The sequence below is a fragment of the Lampetra fluviatilis genome, chromosome 56 (assembly GCF_964198595.1).
Source record: "Lampetra fluviatilis chromosome 56, kcLamFluv1.1, whole genome shotgun sequence".
In the NCBI taxonomy this organism is placed as follows: Eukaryota; Metazoa; Chordata; class Hyperoartia; order Petromyzontiformes; family Petromyzontidae; genus Lampetra; species Lampetra fluviatilis.
This window is the reverse complement of record NC_136330.1, coordinates 8,827,874-8,852,751: the sequence shown is the minus strand read 5'-3', so window position 1 is coordinate 8,852,751 and position 24,878 is coordinate 8,827,874. Positions and strand designations below refer to the sequence as shown.

The 24,878-nt window shown below is 40.1% G+C and overlaps 1 protein-coding gene across 1 annotated transcript in view; it reads right to left on the bottom strand.

Annotated features, from left to right (window-relative positions):
* Positions 1 to 24,878, bottom strand: part of SAP130 (Sin3A associated protein 130) — a 68,580-nt gene that overhangs the window by 42,863 nt on the left and 839 nt on the right.

Genomic DNA, 24,878 nt, shown 5'->3' with positions numbered 1-24,878 from the left:
AGCACAGCACAAGAGAACACCACAGCAACTGTCACAAGTTCCGCTGCAACAGCGGGCCACAAACAGATGCAGGTATGTGTCTGTGGTTGGAGGAAAGTTACATCACACCATGGGTTGAGGATCCACCAGGGGAAGAAGGGGTGTTTGGGTAAAGAGAGACAGAGGCCTCGCATTGATTACTTTCTGCGAAAGCGATCAAATCAGTCGAATGAAGCACAGCAACTGGACGCAAACCATAGTTTGCAGTGCATCAGTACCAATGTCATGGAGGATGTAAACTCAAGCACCGAAGTAACAACTGAGGTGGAACCAACAACAGGAGTGGAACTCACCCAGACTCCCAGTCCTGCAGTCGAGAGGAGACTACCAGGGCACAGACCGTATGTGAAGTGGCCTGGCGCCAGTGACAAGAAGTTGTGGGAAACAGTGAATACTGACCTTACCTTGACCCTCGAGAAACTTCGAGGCACAGTGGAGAAGAAGTTGGAGAGGATGGGGGACATCATCTATGAGTACGGGGCAGAAAGATTTGGAGTGCAAGAGGCAAAAGGCGGGAGAAAGGTTCCAAACCCACCAGTTTCCAGGCAGCAACAAGAAATCAAGCGCCTCGTTCAAGAAAGGAGACAGCTTAAAAAACAGTGGAAGAAGGCCTCGGAAGTGGAAAAGGAGGGCATAGAGGCACTTCAGGCTGACATCAAAACACGGTTGGCATCCCTCCGTAGAGCAGAGAACCTACGGAAACGCAGAAGGAAGAAAGAACAAACTAGAACTCGATTCTATAAAGATCCCTTCAAGTTCCTGAAAAGTCTCTTCACGAAGGAAAAAAGTGGAGCTCTAAAAACAACAAAGAAAGACCTAGAGGAGCTAGATTTGAAGCTTTCGTGACTGCAATGATTCATATTCTTAGGTTTTTTCGGTAAAGTCACGTAGGTAAAAACATTAAAAAGTAAAATAAAATAAATAAAATAAAAATCACGACGTTTCGGAGGCAACACAAGCTTCCGTCTTCAGGTGGTACCGTCACAGCCACGACAGCAGTCTATTCTTAGTCTCAAACCTCACCTTACCATATTAATAATAAGTATGCGGCCCTTGCCCCACCACCTTCTCCAACCATTATATAAACGCAGTGGTAACTCCTGCAATCTCTCATTACTTGATACAGCTGTCGTGGCTGTGACGGTACCACCTGAAGACGGAAGCTTGTGTTGCCTCCGAAACGTCGTGATTTTTTTTTTTTTTTTTTTTATTTTATTTTACTTTTTAATGTTTTTACCTACGTGACTTTACCGAAAAAACCTAAGAATATGAATACCTAGAGGAGCACCTGAGAACAACACACTTTGACTCAAAGCGACATGAACATCTGGCCATCCCATCAGATATCCCACCCATTGAACCCCCGAAACATCATATTGAGACCAGCAATCCGACATGGAAAGAGGTGGAAAACACAGTTCGACGGGCAAGAACAGCATCAGCCCCGGGGCCAAATGGAGTCCCGTACAAAGTGTATAAGAACGCACCAGACGTCCTGAGATTCCTCAGAAGGCTTATGAGAACAGCTTGGCAAAAGAAGATAATACCCAAAGTGTGGCGTAGGGCAGGCGGGGTCCTGATCCCTAAGGAGAAGGATGCAGTGAACATCAGCCAATTCCGCCCAATCTCCTTACTGAATGTCGAGGGTAAAATCTTCTTTAGGGTCATTGCCCAGAGGATGGCCAAGTACCTGCAAAGGAATGCGTACGTCGATACATCTGTACAGAAGGCAGGAATATCAGGGTTCTCTGGCTGCTTGGAACATTCCAGCATGATCTGGCACCAGATCCAAATGGCCAAGGTGGAGAAAAGGGACCTCCATGTAGTCTTCCTCGACCTCGCCAATGCATTTGGCTCTGTGCCCCATGAACTCCTGTGGTCTGCCTTCAGATTTCTCCACATACCGGACACCATCACAACCCTGGTGAAGTCGTACTTCCAGGATCTGCAGTTCTGCTTCACCACCACAGAGTTCACCACCTCAGAGTTCACCACCTCATGGCAGTGCCTGAATGTAGGAATAATGGCGGGATGTACCATTTCTCCGTTGGCATTCATAATGGCAATGGAGGTTATCATCAGATCCTCAAAATGGGTTGCTGGTGGACAGCGAGTCGACTCTGGTTTCCGCCTCCCTCCACTCAAAGCCTACATGGACGACATTACAACATTGACCACCACTGTCCCATGCACCAGGAGACTGCTCAGAAAACTCGAGGAGAACATCAGCTGGGCCCGTATGAAGATTTAACCATCCAAGTTACGCAGCATCTCGATTGTGAAGGGAGTACTCTCTGACCTGAAATTCTACATCGGAGATTACCAAATCCCAACAGTGTCTGAGCAGCCAGTAAAAAGCCTTGGAAGGTGGTATGATGCAAGCCTAAAGGACAAAGACCAGGTGCAACAGCTGTGCAAAGACATCAGTAGTAGCCTACAGTCCATCGACAACACCCAGCTACCTGGAAAGTTAAAGGCCTGGTGTCTGCAGTTTGGTCTCCTACCCCGGGTGTTGTGGCCCCTAGCAGTGTATGAGGTTCCAATCTCAACAGTGGAGAAGATGGAAAGAGGAGTCACAGGCTACTTAAAGAAGTGGCTCGGAGTTCCACGATGCCTTACCACCATAGGCCTCTATGGAGATGGTGTCCTCAAGCTGCCCCTCACCAGTCTAACAGACCTTGGCAACTGGGTGCAAATGGAGGCCAGGAAAAGCAGTCCAGGAGGCAACAGCAGCCCTCAGACATGCTGACATTGTGGGTCATGTTCAGCAAGGGAGAGGAGGCCTTGGGCTAACTAGCCGTGCTGCTTGGAGTAAGGCCACTGCACCAGAGCGGCGGAAGATGGTAGTGCAGGAAGTACGCCATCAGGAGGAGGCTGCAAGGTGGGCCAAGGCAGTCTCTCTTGCCAAACAGGGACAGTGGACTCGATGGGACAGTGTGGAGAAGAGGAAGATCAGCTGGAAGGATCTGTGGGCCATGGAAGCGAGGCGGTTGAGCTTTTCCATCAGAGTCCTTCCAACACCAGTTAATCTTCACCAATGGTATGGTGAAGATCCGGACTGTGCCCTCTGTTCCATGCCAGCCAACTTCAGGCACATTCTCACAAGGTGTAAAACAAGCCTCACCCAAGGACGCTACACTTGGCATCACAACCAAGTCCTTAAAAACCTTGCGTCCGCCCTGGAGGACAAGCGAGCTGCCACCAACTCCCTACCACCGCCAGGAGCATCACACCACTTACGGACGACCTTTGTCCGTGAAGGGGCTAAACCACTGAAGAGCGGCTCTACACCATTAGAGCGAGACCAGCTGCGCTTGGCCCGCGATTGGAAAATGCTAGCTGACATTGGCCGGCAACTTGTGTTTCCTCCGGAGATCGCAACCACCACCCTAAGACCTGACATGGTGCTCTGGTCCCGTTCGCTCAAGAAGGTCTTCATCATTGAGCTCCCAGTACCCTGGGAGGACTCAGTAGATGAGGCTTATGAGCGAAAACATCTGCGCTATGCCAATCTAGCTGCCGAAGCACGGCATCATGGCTGTGGAGGTGGGCTGCAGAGGTTTTGTGGCAACATCTACAACCAGACTCCTTAGAGACCTGGGAATTAAGGGCCAGAGCCAGCGTTCGGCAATCAGAGCTGTATCGGAGGCGGCAGAAGGCAGCAGTCAGTGGCTCTGGATGAAGAGGAAAGACCCCAGCTGGGCCCCGAAGTGAGAGGGCCAGGAGGTATGCGGTCAACAATGCTTGACTCAGGGAGGAGGACGCCCCTGCCATGCATAGTCCCATGGGATGTTGGCTATCAACAACAAGGCAACTCCTATGACTAATTGGGAATGGGACGCAAGCGTAGGATTGATCACCCTGTCGTTGGCCGCCTTTGGGGAGGGTGTATAGTGTGAAAGGCCGAAACACCAAAGGTACACTACTGACGATGCGCTCCCCAAATTTCACCAGGCTCACTGTTCATGAACTCTTGGAAGTGCTTGCACAAAGGATAGTAACATCTCATCCTGTGTTCTTGGAATCCGTGGCGCAGTCCGTGGCTTCCATTTAATAAGTAATATTAAAAAAAACTTTTTTTTAAACATGCTTTATGAAATGTACTCATAATGGCAGAACTCCACGACTCCAGGAAGTGGTCCCGATGTTTGCCATAACATAAGGGACCGTGGCCAATTACAGCCAACGTTAGTTGAGCGTGGACAATTAGACCCAAGCCGAAACATAACATATAAAAAAGAATGTTTAAAAACATATATTTTTTATGATAGAATATAGTGTTGTCCTCAGTATGACATAAGTATACCAAGTTTGCAGTCGATACCACATTGGGAAGTGGGTTAAAATTGAGTTACAATATTTGAGGATACGACAACAACAACAAAGTGAGTTCAAAGAAAGCGTGTAAAATTGGAATCGAGAGTATTCTATATGATTAAGCGCTCTACCTAGCATTTACCGTTATAAACCTTTTTTGCATGTGTAGTAGTACCCCAGTAATTACCCTGTAATCGGGTAATTTGTATGGGGTAAGGGTAAAAGGTAGGGTAAAGGGAGGTTCGTTGCTGTTTACCTTTTACCTTACCTGCTAAAGGGTAAAAGGTAGGGTAGAGCGATTGTATTGTGGTAAGGTAAAACGTAAGGTAAAGGTAGGCTTGTTTTTTTTTACATTTTAACTTTTACCTTACCTTCCCGAGGCCTACGCATCACCGACCATCAACAGACTAAACATGACTGCATCACGGACATTGTGCGAGAGCCGGGGTACTATGGTACCCGGGATACCGCCATAAGGTTCATTTGTATATAACAATTCTAATTACAAATACACAGATATTCACACCACACAGAGATGCACAGATGCAACAACAGCCATTCATCAATAAGTGACGGTGACATCACCACGGGGCTTGTGCCAGCCTAGGTGCTCTTTGAGGCTACGTGAAGTGACAGACTCACCGGGACAGACCCAGGTGCCATGGATTGACCGACTGCGATGACTGGTAGATGCACCGCTAGCTGCTGCCCACTGCGCTAACTCTCTGCGTTTTATCCGCGCGGCGCTCAGCTCGTTGTTGTGAGCATCGCCTCCCTGCCCTCACATTGTTGCTGGAGGGCGACTGCCTCTAGCTGCCCAGCAGCGTCCTTCACGAGCCTCCTTCATCGTGGCCGATCTTGACACCGCTGATATCTGCCATCGGCAAGTGCACTCAGCTCCACGTCCTCCTGTAGCACATCTCAGTCCATCTCTTCTCCAGCCCGTGCCACGCCTGTTAAGCTCCCCCCCCCCGATCCGGGCAAACCGAAGCTGCTTGGGCATGCTGTGGCTGGGCATGCGAGCTACATGACCCAGCCAAGGAAGCATCGCCTACCGGAGGAGCTCACGGATGATGGGACTGAGTTCAGATCTTTGAAGGATACTGGAGCTCCTCAACACAAGCCAGCCTGGTTAAACTCGGGATGGATCGCAGGCGGTCCAGTCTCAATGTTTTCAAACTCGTCGCAGGTGTTCCATTAGCAGGGTCCACGTTTCGCAAATAGAGAAGGAAGTGCATGACCGTGGCTGAGAAGACCCGGAGCTTTGTGTGGTATGGAGCGACAGGCCAGGGAAGCTGATGCAGCTGACGAAAAGACAAAGCCGCTCGACTGATTCGGAGTGAGACCTCTGCTGGCAAACTGGAGCTGGTCACGAGCACACTGCCATTTGGGAAACTACGCAATACACACACTATAGACATTTCAATGTGTACACACTATAGACACTACAATGTACACACTATAGACACTGCAATGTACACACTATAGACATTGCAATGTGTACACACTATAGACACTACAATGTACACACTATATACACTACAATGTACACACTATATACACTACAATGTACACACTATAGACACTACAATGTACACACTATAGACACTACAATGTATAAACTATAGACACTGCAATGTACACACTATAGATACTACAATGTACACACTATAGACACTGCAATGTACACACTATAGACACTACAATGTACACACTATAGAAACTACAATGTACACACTATAGACACTGCAATGTACACACTATAGACACTGCAATGTACACACTATAGACACTACAATGTATACACTATAGACATTGCAATGTGTACACACTATAGACACTGCAATGTATACACTATAGACACTGCAATGTACACACTATAGACACTACAATGTACACACTATAGACATTGCAATGTGTACACACTATAGACACTGCAATGTACACACTATAGACACTACAATGTACACACTATAGACACTACAATGTACACACTATAGACACTGCAATGGACACACTATAGACACTGCAATGTACACACTATAGACACTACAATGTACACACTATAGACATTGCAATGTGTACACACTATAGACACTGCAATGTATACACTATAGACACTGCAATGTACACACTATAGACACTACAATGTGTACACTATAGACACAGCAATGTACACACTATAGACACAGCAATGTATACACTATAGACACTACAATGTACACACTATAGACACTACAATGTACACACTATAGACGCTGCAATGTACAGACTATAGACACTGCAATGTACACACTATAGACACTGCAATGTACACACTATAGACACTACAATGTACACACTATAGACACTGCAATGTACACACTATAGACACTGCAATGTGTACACTATAGACACTGCAATGTACACACTATAGACACTACAATGTACAGACTATAGACACAACAATGTACACACTATAGACACTGCAATGTGTACATTATAGACACTACAATGTACACACTATAGACACTACAATGTACACACTATAGACACTGCAATGTGTACACTATAGACACTACAATGTACACACTATAGACACTGCAATGTACACACTATAGACACTACAATGTACACACTATAGACACTACAATGTACACACTATAGACACTGCAATGTACACACTATAGACACTGCAATGTGTACACTATAGACACTGCAATGTACACACTATAGACACTACAATGTACAGACTATAGACACTACAATGTACACACTATAGACACTGCAATGTGTACACTATAGACACTACAATGTGTACACTATAGACACTGCAATGTACACACTATAGACACTGCAATGTGTACACTATAGACACTGCAATGTGTACACTATAGACACTGCAATGTACACACTATAGACACTACAATGTACAGACTATAGACACTACAATGTACAGACTATAAACACTGCAATGTGTACATTATAGACACTACAATGTACACACTATAGACACTACAATGTACACACTATAGACACTGCAATGTGTACACTATAGACACGACAATGTACACACTATAGACACTACAATGTACACACTATAGACACTGCAATGTGTACATTATAGACACTACAATGTACACACTATAGACACTACAATGTACACACTATAGACACTGCAATGTGTACACTATAGACACTACAATGTACACACTATAGACACTGCAATGTACACACTATAGACACTACAATGTACACACTATAGACAATACAATGTACACACTATAGACACTGCAATGTACACACTATAGACACTGCAATGTGTACACTATAGACACTGCAATGTACACACTATAGACACTACAATGTACAGACTATAGACACTACAATGTACACACTATAGACACTGCAATGTGTACACTATAGACACTACAATGTACACACTATAGACACTACAATGTACACACTATAGACACTACAATGTACACACTATAGACACTGCAATGTGTACACTATAGACACCACAATGTACACACTATAGACACTGCAATGTACACACTATAGACACTACAATGTACACACTATAGACACTACAGTGTACACACTATAGACAATGCAATGTACACACTACAGACACTACAATGTGTACACTATAGACACTGCAATGTGTACACTATAGACACTACAATGTACACACTATATACACTACAATGTGTACACTATAGACACTGCAATGTGTACACTATAGACACTACAATGTACACACTATATACACTACAATGTACACACTATGGACACTACAATGTACACACTATAGACATTGCAATGTGTACACACTATAGACACTGCAATGTATACACTATAGACACTACAATGTACACATTATAGACACTGCAATGTACACACTATATACACTGCAGTGTACACACTATAGACACTACAGAGTACACACTATAGACACTACAGTGTACACACTATAGACACTGCAATGTACACACTATAGACACTACAATGTACACACTATAGAAACTACAATGTACACACTATAGACACTGCAATGTACACACTATAGACACTGCAATGTACACACTATAGACACTACAATGTATACACTATAGACACTACAATGTACACACTATAGACACTACAATGTACACACTATAGACATTGCAATGTGTACACACTATAGACACTGCAATGTATACACTATAGACACTGCAATGTACACACTATAGACACTACAATGTGTACACTATAGACACAGCAATGTACACACTATAGACACTGCAATGTATACACAATAGACACTACAATGTACACACTATAGACACTACAATGTACACACTATAGACGCTGCAATGTACAGACTATAGACACTGCAATGTACACACTATAGACACTGCAATGTACACACTATAGACACTACAATGTACACACAATAGACACTGCAATGTACACACTATAGACACTGCAATGTGTACACTATAGACACTGCAATGTACACACTATAGACACTACAATGTACAGACTATAGACACAACAATGTACACACTATAGACACTGCAATGTGTACATTATAGACACTAGAATGTACACACTATAGACACTACAATGTACACACTATAGACACTGCAATGTGTACACTATAGACACTACAATGTACACACTATAGACACTGCAATGTACACACTATAGACACTACAATGTACACACTATAGACACTACAATGTACACACTATAGACACTGCAATGTACACACTATAGACACTGCAATGTGTACACTATAGACACTGCAATGTGTACACTATAGACACTGCAATGTACACACTATAGACACTACAATGTACACACTATAGACGCTGCAATGTACAGACTATAGACACTGCAATGTACACACTATAGACACTGCAATGTACACACTATAGACACTACAATGTACACACTATAGACACTGCAATGTACACACTATAGACACTGCAATGTGTACACTATAGACACTGCAATGTACACACTGTAGACACTACAATGTATAGACTATAGACACAACAATGTACACACTATAGACACTGCAATGTGTACACTATAGACACTGCAATGTACACACTATAGACACTACAATGTACAGACTATAGACACAACAATGTACACACTATAGACACTGCAATGTGTACATTATAGACACTACAATGTACACACTATAGACACTACAATGTACACACTATAGACACTGCAATGTGTACACTATAGACACTACAATGTACACACTATAGACACTGCAATGTACACACTATAGACACTACAATGTACACACTATAGACACTACAATGTACACACTATAGACACTACAATGTACACACTATAGACACTGCAATGTACACACTATAGACACTGCAATGTGTACACTATAGACACTGCAATGTACACACTATAGACACTACAATGTACAGACTATAGACACTACAATGTACACACTATAGACACTGCAATGTGTACACTATAGACACTACAATGTGTACACTATAGACACTGCAATGTACACACTATAGACACTACAATGTACACACTATAGACACTGCAATGTGTACACTATAGACACCACAATGTACACACTATAGACACTGCAATGTACACACTATAGACACTACAATGTACACACTATAGACACTACAATGTACACACTATAGACACTACAATGTACACACTATAGACACTGCAATGTGTACACTATAGACACCACAATGTACACACTATAGACACTGCAATGTACACACTATAGACACTACAATGTACACACTATAGACACTACAGTGTACACACTATAGACAATGCAATGTACACACTACAGACACTACAATGTGTACACTATAGACACTGCAATGTGTACACTATAGACACTACAATGTACACACTATATACACTACAATGTGTACACTATAGACACTGCAATGTGTACACTATAGACACTACAATGTACACACTATATACACTACAATGTACACACTATGGACACTACAATGTACACACTATAGACACTACAATGTACACACTATAGACATTGCAATGTGTACACACTATAGACACTGCAATGTATACACTATAGACACTACAATGTACACATTATAGACACTGCAATGTACACACTATATACACTGCAGTGTACACACTATAGACACTACAGAGTACACACTATAGACACTACAGTGTACACACTATAGACAATGCAATGTACACACTACAGACACTACAATGTGTACACTATAGACACTGCAATGTGTACACTATAGACACTACAATGTACACACTATATACACTACAATGTGTACACTATAGACACTGCAATGTGTACACTATAGACACTACAATGTACACACTATATACACTACAATGTACACACTATGGACACTACAATGTACACACTATAGACACTACAATGTACACACTATAGACATTGCAATGTGTACACACTATAGACACTGCAATGTATACACTATAGACACTACAATGTACACATTATAGACACTGCAATGTACACACTATATACACTGCAGTGTACACACTATAGACACTACAGAGTACACACTATAGACACTACAGTGTACACACTATAGACACTGCAATGTACACACTATAGACACTACAATGTACACACTATAGAAACTACAATGTACACACTATAGACACTGCAATGTACACACTATAGACACTGCAATGTACACACTATAGACACTACAATGTATACACTATAGACACTACAATGTACACACTATAGACACTACAATGTACACACTATAGACATTGCAATGTGTACACACTATAGACACTGCAATGTATACACTATAGACACTGCAATGTACACACTATAGACACTACAATGTGTACACTATAGACACAGCAATGTACACACTATAGACACTGCAATGTATACACAATAGACACTACAATGTACACACTATAGACACTACAATGTACACACTATAGACGCTGCAATGTACAGACTATAGACACTGCAATGTACACACTATAGACACTGCAATGTACACACTATAGACACTACAATGTACACACTATAGACACTGCAATGTACACACTATAGACACTGCAATGTGTACACTATAGACACTGCAATGTACACACTATAGACACTACAATGTACAGACTATAGACACAACAATGTACACACTATAGACACTGCAATGTGTACATTATAGACACTAGAATGTACACACTATAGACACTACAATGTACACACTATAGACACTGCAATGTGTACACTATAGACACTACAATGTACACACTATAGACACTGCAATGTACACACTATAGACACTACAATGTACACACTATAGACACTACAATGTACACACTATAGACACTGCAATGTACACACTATAGACACTGCAATGTGTACACTATAGACACTGCAATGTGTACACTATAGACACTGCAATGTACACACTATAGACACTGCAATGTGTACATTATAGACACTACAATGTACACACTATAGACACTACAATGTACACACTATAGACACTGCAATGTGTACACTATAGACACTACAATGTACACACTATAGACACTGCAATGTACACACTATAGACACTACAATGTACAAACTATAGACACTACAATGTACACACTATAGACACTGCAATGTACACACTATAGACACTGCAATGTGTACACTATAGACACTGCAATGTACACACTATAGACACTACAATGTACAGACTATAGACACTACAATGTACACACTATAGACACTGCAATGTGTACACTATAGACACCACAATGTACACACTATAGACACTGCAATGTACACACTATAGACACTACAATGTACACACTATAGACGCTGCAATGTACAGACTATAGACACTGCAATGTACACACTATAGACACTGCAATGTACACACTATAGACACTACAATGTACACACTATAGACACTGCAATGTACACACTATAGACACTGCAATGTGTACACTATAGACACTGCAATGTACACACTGTAGACACTACAATGTATAGACTATAGACACAACAATGTACACACTATAGACACTGCAATGTGTACATTATAGACACTACAATGTACACACTATAGACACTACAATGTACACACTATAGACACTGCAATGTGTACACTATAGACACTACAATGTACACATTATAGACACTGCAATGTACACACTATAGACACTACAATGTACACACTATAGACACTACAATGTACACACTATAGACACTGCAATGTACACACTATAGACACTGCAATGTGTACACTATAGACACTGCAATGTACACACTATAGACACTACAATGTACAGACTATAGACACTACAATGTACACACTATAGACACTGCAATGTGTACATTATAGACACTACAATGTACACACTATAGACACTACAATGTACACACTATAGACACTGCAATGTGTACACTATAGACACTACAATGTACACACTATAGACACTACAATGTACACACTATAGACACTGCAATGTGTACATTATAGACACTACAATGTACACACTATAGACACTACAATGTACACACTATAGACACTGCAATGTGTACACTAAAGACACTACAATGTACACACTATAGACACTGCAATGTACACACTATAGACACTACAATGTACACACTATAGACACTACAATGTACACACTATAGACACTGCAATGTACACACTATAGACACTGCAATGTGTACACTATAGACACTGCAATGTACACACTATAGACACTACAATGTACAGACTATAGACACTACAATGTACACACTATAGACACTGCAATGTGTACACTATAGACACCACAATGTACACACTATAGACACTGCAATGTACACACTATAGACACTACAATGTACACACTATAGACACTACAATGTACACACTATAGACACTACAATGTACACACTATAGACACTGCAATGTGTACACTATAGACACCACAATGTACACACTATAGACACTGCAATGTACACACTATAGACACTACAATGTACACACTATAGACACTACAGTGTACACACTATAGACAATGCAATGTACACACTACAGACACTACAATGTGTACACTATAGACACTGCAATGTGTACACTATAGACACTACAATGTACACACTATATACACTACAATGTGTACACTATAGACACTGCAATGTGTACACTATAGACACTACAATGTACACACTATATACACTACAATGTACACACTATGGACACTACAATGTACACACTATAGACACTACAATGTACACACTATAGACATTGCAATGTGTACACACTATAGACACTGCAATGTATACACTATAGACACTACAATGTACACATTATAGACACTGCAATGTACACACTATATACACTGCAGTGTACACACTATAGACACTACAGAGTACACACTATAGACACTACAGTGTACACACTATAGACACTGCAATGTACACACTATAGACACTACAATGTACACACTATAGAAACTACAATGTACACACTATAGACACTGCAATGTACACACTATAGACACTGCAATGTACACACTATAGACACTACAATGTATACACTATAGACACTACAATGTACACACTATAGACACTACAATGTACACACTATAGACATTGCAATGTGTACACACTATAGACACTGCAATGTATACACTATAGACACTGCAATGTACACACTATAGACACTACAATGTGTACACTATAGACACAGCAATGTACACACTATAGACACTGCAATGTATACACAATAGACACTACAATGTACACACTATAGACACTACAATGTACACACTATAGACGCTGCAATGTACAGACTATAGACACTGCAATGTACACACTATAGACACTGCAATGTACACACTATAGACACTACAATGTACACACAATAGACACTGCAATGTACACACTAAAGACACTGCAATGTGTACACTATAGACACTGCAATGTACACACTATAGACACTACAATGTACAGACTATAGACACAACAATGTACACACTATAGACACTGCAATGTGTACATTATAGACACTAGAATGTACACACTATAGACACTACAATGTACACACTATAGACACTGCAATGTGTACACTATAGACACTACAATGTACACACTATAGACACTGCAATGTACACACTATAGACACTACAATGTACACACTATAGACACTACAATGTACACACTATAGACACTGCAATGTACACACTATAGACACTGCAATGTGTACACTATAGACACTGCAATGTGTACACTATAGACATTGCAATGTACACACTATAGACACTACAATGTACACACTATAGACGCTGCAATGTACAGACTATAGACACTGCAATGTACACACTATAGACACTGCAATGTACACACTATAGACACTACAATGTACACACTATAGACACTGCAATGTACACACTATAGACACTGCAATGTGTACACTATAGACACTGCAATGTACACACTGTAGACACTACAATGTATAGACTATAGACACAACAATGTACACACTATAGACACTGCAATGTGTACATTATAGACACTACAATGTACACACTATAGACACTACAATGTACACACTATAGACACTGCAATGTGTACACTATAGACACTACAATGTACACATTATAGACACTGCAATGTACACACTATAGACACTACAATGTACACACTATAGACACTACAATGTACACACTATAGACACTGCAATGTACACACTATAGACACTGCAATGTGTACACTATAGACACTGCAATGTACACACTATAGACACTACAATGTACAGACTATAGACACTACAATGTACACACTATAGACACTGCAATGTGTACATTATAGACACTACAATGTACACACTATAGACACTACAATGTACACACTATAGACACTGCAATGTGTACACTATAGACACTACAATGTACACACTATAGACACTACAATGTACACACTATAGACACTGCAATGTGTACATTATAGACACTACAATGTACACACTATAGACACTACAATGTACACACTATAGACACTGCAATGTGTACACTATAGACACTACAATGTACACACTATAGACACTGCAATGTACACACTATAGACACTACAATGTACACACTATAGACACTACAATGTACACACTATAGACACTGCAATGTACACACTATAGACACTGCAATGTGTACACTATAGACACTGCAATGTACACACTATAGACACTACAATGTACAGACTATAGACACTACAATGTACACACTATAGACACTGCAATGTGTACACTATAGACACTACAATGTACACACTATAGACACTACAATGTACACACTATAGACACTACAATGTACACACTATAGACACTGCAATGTGTACACTATAGACACCACAATGTACACACTATAGACACTGCAATGTACACACTATAGACACTACAATGTACACACTATAGACACTACAGTGTACACACTATAGACAATGCAATGTACACACTACAGACACTACAATGTGTACACTATAGACACTGCAATGTGTACACTATAGACACTACAATGTACACACTATATACACTACAATGTGTACACTATAGACACTGCAATGTGTACACTATAGACACTACAATGTACACACTATATACACTACAATGTACACACTATAGACACTACAATGTACACACTATAGACACTACAATGTACACACTATAGACATTGCAATGTGTACACACTATAGACACTGCAATGTATACACTATAGACACTACAATGTACACATTATAGACACTGCAATGTACACACTATATACACTGCAGTGTACACACTATAGACACTACAGAGTACACACTATAGACACTACAGTGTACACACTATAGACACTGCAATGTACACACTATAGACACTACAATGTACACACTATAGAAACTACAATGTACACACTATAGACACTGCAATGTACACACTATAGACACTGCAATGTACACACTATAGACACTACAATGTATACACTATAGACACTACAATGTACACACTATAGACACTACAATGTACACACTATAGACATTGCAATGTGTACACACTATAGACACTGCAATGTATACACTATAGACACTGCAATGTACACACTATAGACACTACAATGTGTACACTATAGACACAGCAATGTACACACTATAGACACTGCAATGTATACACAATAGACACTACAATGTACACACTATAGACACTACAATGTACACACTATAGACGCTGCAATGTACAGACTATAGACACTGCAATGTACACACTATAGACACTGCAATGTACACACTATAGACACTACAATGTACACACAATAGACACTGCAATGTACACACTATAGACACTGCAATGTGTACACTATAGACACTGCAATGTACACACTATAGACACTACAATGTACAGACTATAGACACAACAATGTACACACTATAGACACTGCAATGTGTACATTATAGACACTAGAATGTACACACTATAGACACTACAATGTACACACTATAGACACTGCAATGTGTACACTATAGACACTACAATGTACACACTATAGACACTGCAATGTACACACTATAGACACTACAATGTACACACTATAGACACTACAATGTACACACTATAGACACTGCAATGTACACACTATAGACACTGCAATGTGTACACTATAGACACTGCAATGTGTACACTATAGACACTGCAATGTACACACTATAGACACTACAATGTACACACTATAGACGCTGCAATGTACAGACTATAGACACTGCAATGTACACACTATAGACACTGCAATGTACACACTATAGACACTACAATGTACACACTATAGACACTGCAATGTACACACTATAGACACTGCAATGTGTACACTATAGACACTGCAATGTACACACTATAGACACTACAATGTACAGACTATAGACACAACAATGTACACACTATAGACACTGCAATGTGTACATTATAGACACTACAATGTACACACTATAGACACTACAATGTACACACTATAGACACTGCAATGTGTACACTATAGACACTACAATGTACACATTATAGACACTGCAATGTACACACTATAGACACTACAATGTACACACTATAGACACTACAATGTACACACTATAGACACTGCAATGTACACACTATAGACACTGCAATGTGTACACTATAGACACTGCAATGTACACACTATAGACACTACAATGTACAGACTATAGACACTACAATGTACACACTATAGACACTGCAATGTGTACACTATAGACACTACAATGTGTACACTATCGACACTGCAATGTACACACTATAGACACTGCAATGTGTACACTATAGACACTGCAATGTGTACACTATAGACACTGCAATGTACACACTATAGACACTACAATGTACAGACTATAGACACTACAATGTACAGACTATAGACACTGCAATGTGTACATTATAGACACTACAATGTACACACTATAGACACTACAATGTACACACTATAGACACTGCAATGTGTACACTATAGACACTACAATGTACACACTATAGACACTACAATGTACACACTATAGACACTGCAATGTGTACATTATAGACACTACAATGTACACACTATAGACACTACAATGTACACACTATAGACACTGCAATGTGTACACTATAGACACTACAATGTACACACTATAGACACTGCAATGTACACACTATAGACACTACAATGTACACACTATAGACACTACAATGTACACACTATAGACACTGCAATGTACACACTATAGACACTGCAATGTGTACACTATAGACACTGCAATGTACACACTATAGACACTACAATGTACAGACTATAGACACTACAATGTACACACTATAGACACTGCAATGTGTACACTATAGACACTACAATGTACACACTATAGACACTACAATGTACACACTATAGACACTACAATGTACACACTATAGACACTACAGTGTACACACTATAGACAATGCAATGTACACACTATAGACACTACAATGTGTACACTATAGACACTGCAATGTGTACACTATAGACACTACAATGTACACACTATATACACTACAATGTGTACACTTTAGACACTGTAATGTGTACACTATAGACACTACAATGTACACACTATATACACTACAATGTACACACTATGGACACTACAATGTACACACTATAGACACTACAATGTACACACTATAGACATTGCAATGTGTACACACTATAGACACTGCAATGTATACACTATAGACACTACAATGTACACATTATAGACACTGCAATGTACACACTATATACACTGCAGTGTACACACTATAGACACTACAGTGTACACACTAAAGACACTGCAATGTACACACTATAGACACTGCAGTGTACACACTATAGACACTAGTGTACACACTATATACACTACAATGTACACACTATAGACACTACAATGTACACACTATAGACACTGCAATGTGTACACACTATAGACATTGCAATGTGTACACACTATAGACACTGCAATGTACACACTATAGACACTACAATGTGTACACTATAGACACTGCAATGTACACACTATAGACACTGCAATGTAAACACTATAGACACTACAATGTGTACACTATAGACACTGCAATGTGTACACTATAGACACTACAATGTACACACTATATACACTACAATGTACACACTATAGACACTACAATGTACACACTATAGACACTACAATGTACACACTATAGACATTGCAATGTGTACATACTATAGACACTACAATGTACACACTATATACACTACAATGTACACACTATAGACACTACAATGTACACACTATAGACACTGCAATGTACACACTATAGACACTACAATGTACACACTATAGACACTGCAATGTACACACTATAGACATTGCAATGTGTACACACTATAGACACTGCAATGTACACACTATAGACACTACAATGTACACACTATAGACACTACAATGTATACACTATAGACACTGCAATGTACACACTATAGACACTACAATGTATACACTATAGACACTACAATGTACACACTATAGACACTGCAATGTACAGACTATAGACACTGCAATGTACACACTATAGACACTGCAATGTACACACTATAGACACTACAATGTACACACTATAGACACTGCAATGTACAGACTATAGACACTGCAATGTACACACTATAGACACTGCAATGTACACACTATAGACACTACAATGTACACACTATAGACACTGCAATGTACACACTATAGACACTGCAATGTAAACACTATAGACACTACAATGTGTACACTATAGACACTGCAATGTGTACACTATAGACACTGCAATGTACACACTATAGACACTACAATGTACAGACTATAGACACAACAATGTACACACTATAGACACTGCAATGTGTACATTATAGACACTACAATGTACACACTATAGACACTACAATGTACACACTATAGACACTGCAATGTGTACACTATAGACACTACAATGTACACACTATAGACACTGCAATGAACACACTATAGACACTACAATGTACACACTATAGACACTACAATGTACACACTATAGACACTGCAATGTACACACTATAGACACTGCAATGTGTACACTATAGACACTGCAATGTACACACTATAGACACTACAATGTACAGACTATAGACACTACAATGTACACACTATAGACACTGCAATGTGTACACTATAGACACTACAATGTGTACACTATAGACACTGCAATGTACACACTATAGACACTGCAATGTGTACACTATAGACACTGCAATGTGTACACTATAGACAGTGCAATGTACACACTATAGACACTACAATGTACAGACTATAGACACTACAATGTACAGACTATAGACACTGCAATGTGTACATTATAGACACTACAATGTACACACTATAGACACTACAATGTACACACTATAGACACTGCAATGTGTACACTATAGACACTACAATGTACACACTATAGACACTACAATGTACACACTATAGACACTGCAATGTGTACATTATAGACACTACAATGTACACACTATAGACACTACAATGTACACACTATAGACACTGCAATGTGTACACTATAGACACTACAATGTACACACTATAGACACTGCAATGTACACACTATAGACACTACAATGTACACACTATAGACACTACAATGTACACACTATAGACACTGCAATGTACACACTATAGACACTGCAATGTGTACACTATAGACACTGCAATGTACACACTATAGACACTACAATGTACAGACTATAGACACTACAATGTACACACTATAGACACTGCAATGTGTACACTATAGACACTACAATGTACACACTATAGACACTACAATGTACACACTATAGACACTACAATGTACACACTATAAACACTGCAATGTGTACACTATAGACACCACAATGTACACACTATAGACACTGCAATGTACACACTATAGACATTACAATGTACACACTATAGACACTACAGTGTACACACTATAGACAATGCAATGTACACACTATAGACACTACAATGTGTACACTATAGACACTGCAATGTGTACACTATAGACACTACAATGTAAACACTATATACACTACAATGTGTACACTATAGACACTGTAATGTGTACACTATAGACACTACAATGTACACACTATATACACTACAATGTACACACTATGGACACTACAATGTACACACTATAGACACTACAATGTACACACTATAGACATTGCAATGTGTACACACTATAGACACTGCAATGTATACACTATAGACACTACAATGTACACATTATAGACACTGCAATGTACACACTATATACACTGCAGTGTACACACTATAGACACTACAGTGTACACACTAAAGACACTGCAATGTACACACTATAGACACTGCAGTGTACACACTATAGACACTAGTGTACACACTATATACACTACAATGTACACACTATAGACACTACAATGTACACACTATAGACACTGCAATGTGTACACACTATAGACATTGCAATGTGTACACACTATAGACACTGCAATGTACACACTATAGACACTACAATGTGTACACTATAGACACTGCAATGTACACACTATAGACACTGCAATGTAAACACTATAGACACTACAATGTGTACACTACAGACACTGCAATGTGTACACTATAGACACTACAATGTACACACTATATACACTACAATGTACACACTATAGACACTACAATGTACACACTATAGACACTACAATGTACACACTATAGACATTGCAATGTGTACATACTATAGACACTACAATGTACACACTATATACACTACAATGTACACACTATAGACACTACAGTGTACACACTATAGACACTGCAATGTACACACTATAGACACTACAATGTACACACTATAGACACTGCAATGTACACACTATAGACATTGCAATGTGTACACACTATAGACACTGCAATGTACACACTATAGACACTACAATGTACACACTATAGACACTACAATGTATACACTATAGACACTGCAATGTATACACTATAGACACTACAATGTACACACTATAGACACTGCAATGTACAGACTATAGACACTGCAATGTACACACTATAGACACTGCAATGTACACACTATAGACACTACAATGTACACACTATAGACACTGCAATGTACAGACTATAGACACTGCAATGTACACACTATAGACACTGCAATGTACACACTATAGACACTACAATGTACACACTATAGACACTGCAATGTACACACTATAGACACTGCAATGTGTACACTATAGACACTGCAATGTACACACTATAGACACTACAATGTACAGACTATAGACACTACAATGTACACACTATAGACACTGCAATGTGTCCACTATAGACACTGCAATGTGTACACTATAGACACTACAATGTACACACTATAGACACTACAATGTACACACTATAGACACTACAATGTACACACTATAGACACTGCAATGTGTACACTATAGACACTACAATGTACACACTATAGACACTGCAATGTACACACTATAGACACTACAATGTACACACTATAGACACTACAATGTACACACTATAGACACTACAATGTACACACTATAGACACTACAATGTACACACTATAGACACTGCAATGTACACACTATAGACATTGCAATATACACACTATAGACACTGCAATGTACACACTATAGACACTACAATGTACACACTATAGACACTACAATGTACACACTATAGACACTACAATGTACACACTATAGACACTAAAATGTACACACTATATACACTACAATGTACACACTATAGACATTGCAATGTGTACACACTATAGACACTGCAATGTACACACTATAGACATTGCAATGTGTACACACTATAGACACTGCAATGTACACACTATAGACACTGCAATGTACACACTATAGACACTACAATGTACACACTATAGACACTACAATGTACACACTATAGACACTACAATGTACACACTATAGACACTACAATGTACACACTATAGACACTACAATGTACACACTATAGACACTACAATGTACACACTATAGACACTACAATGTACACACTATAGACACTACAATGTACACACTATAGAGACTACAATGTACACACTATAGACACTACAATGTACACACTATAGACATTGCAATGTGTACACACTATAGACACTGCAATGTGTACACTATAGACACTAATACACACAGTACACTACTGTACATTGACAACATATACACAATGCATACACTGTACACACTATGAACACTAACTACACTAACTAATATACACAACACATTAAACACACTGTACACATAACACACCCCTGTACATGACACATACACACTGCACAAGACACACTACCACACAATATACACGGAGCACTGCACGCACACGACTCTGAGCGATGCCACTGGATATGGGAACCCGAATGGTGAAGTATGGTCAAAGACACCCAGAGCCCCGAGCGCCCCCATCGGCGTTGGCTGCTGGGAAGGCGAAGCAGCAGGGAGGGGGCCGCATTCATCCAGCAGTGGGATAGGGCGTGGTAGATAGCAACACAAACAACACACAGATACACACACACACAGATACACACACAGATACACACACACAGATACACACACACAGATACACACACAACACACACACACACAGATACACACACACACACAGATACACACACAACACAGATACACACACAACACAGATACACACACAACACACACACACACAGATACACACACACAGATACACACAACACAGATACACACACAACACACACACACACAGATACACACACAACACACACACAACACAGATACACACACAACACAGATACACACACAACACACACACACACAGATACACACACACACAGATACACACACAACACAGATACACACACAACACAGATACACACACAACACAGATACACACACAACACAGATACACACACAACACACACACACACAGATACACACACAACACACACACACACAGATACACAAACAACACACACACACACAGATACACACACACAACACACACACAGATACACACACAACACAGATACACAAACAACACACAGATACACACACACAGATACACACACAACACAGATACACACACAACACAGATACACACACAGATACACACACACAGATACACACACACAGATACACACACACAGATACACACACAACACAGAGATACACACACACAGATACACACACAACACAGATACACACACAACACACACACACACAGATACACACACAACACAGATACACACACAACACAGATACACACACAACACACACACACACAGATACACACACAACACAGATACACACACAGATACACACACACACAGATACACACACAACACAGATACACACACACACAGATACACAAACAACACACACACACAGATACACACACAACACACACACAGATACACACACAACACAGATACACACACAACACAGATACACACACAACACAGATACACAAACACAGATACACAAACAACACACAGATACACACACACAGATACACAAACAACACACACACACAGATACACACACACAGATACACAAACAACACACACACACAGATACACACACACAGATACACAAACAACACACACACACACAGATACACACACACAGATACACACACAACACAGATACACAAACAACACACACACACACACAGATACACACACACAGATACACACACAACACAGATACACACACAACACAGATACACAAACAACACACACACACAGATACACACACACAGATACACACACAACACAGATACACAAACAACACACACACACAGATAAAGATCCCCCGTATAGCCTTAACAGACTGTAGGGGCAAGTGCTGTTAGCGAGCACCTATGAAGGCCGGAACGGTACACGAGGGGGTGGGTGGCCAGCACCACGCCCGCTACCGCCTTTGTCTCC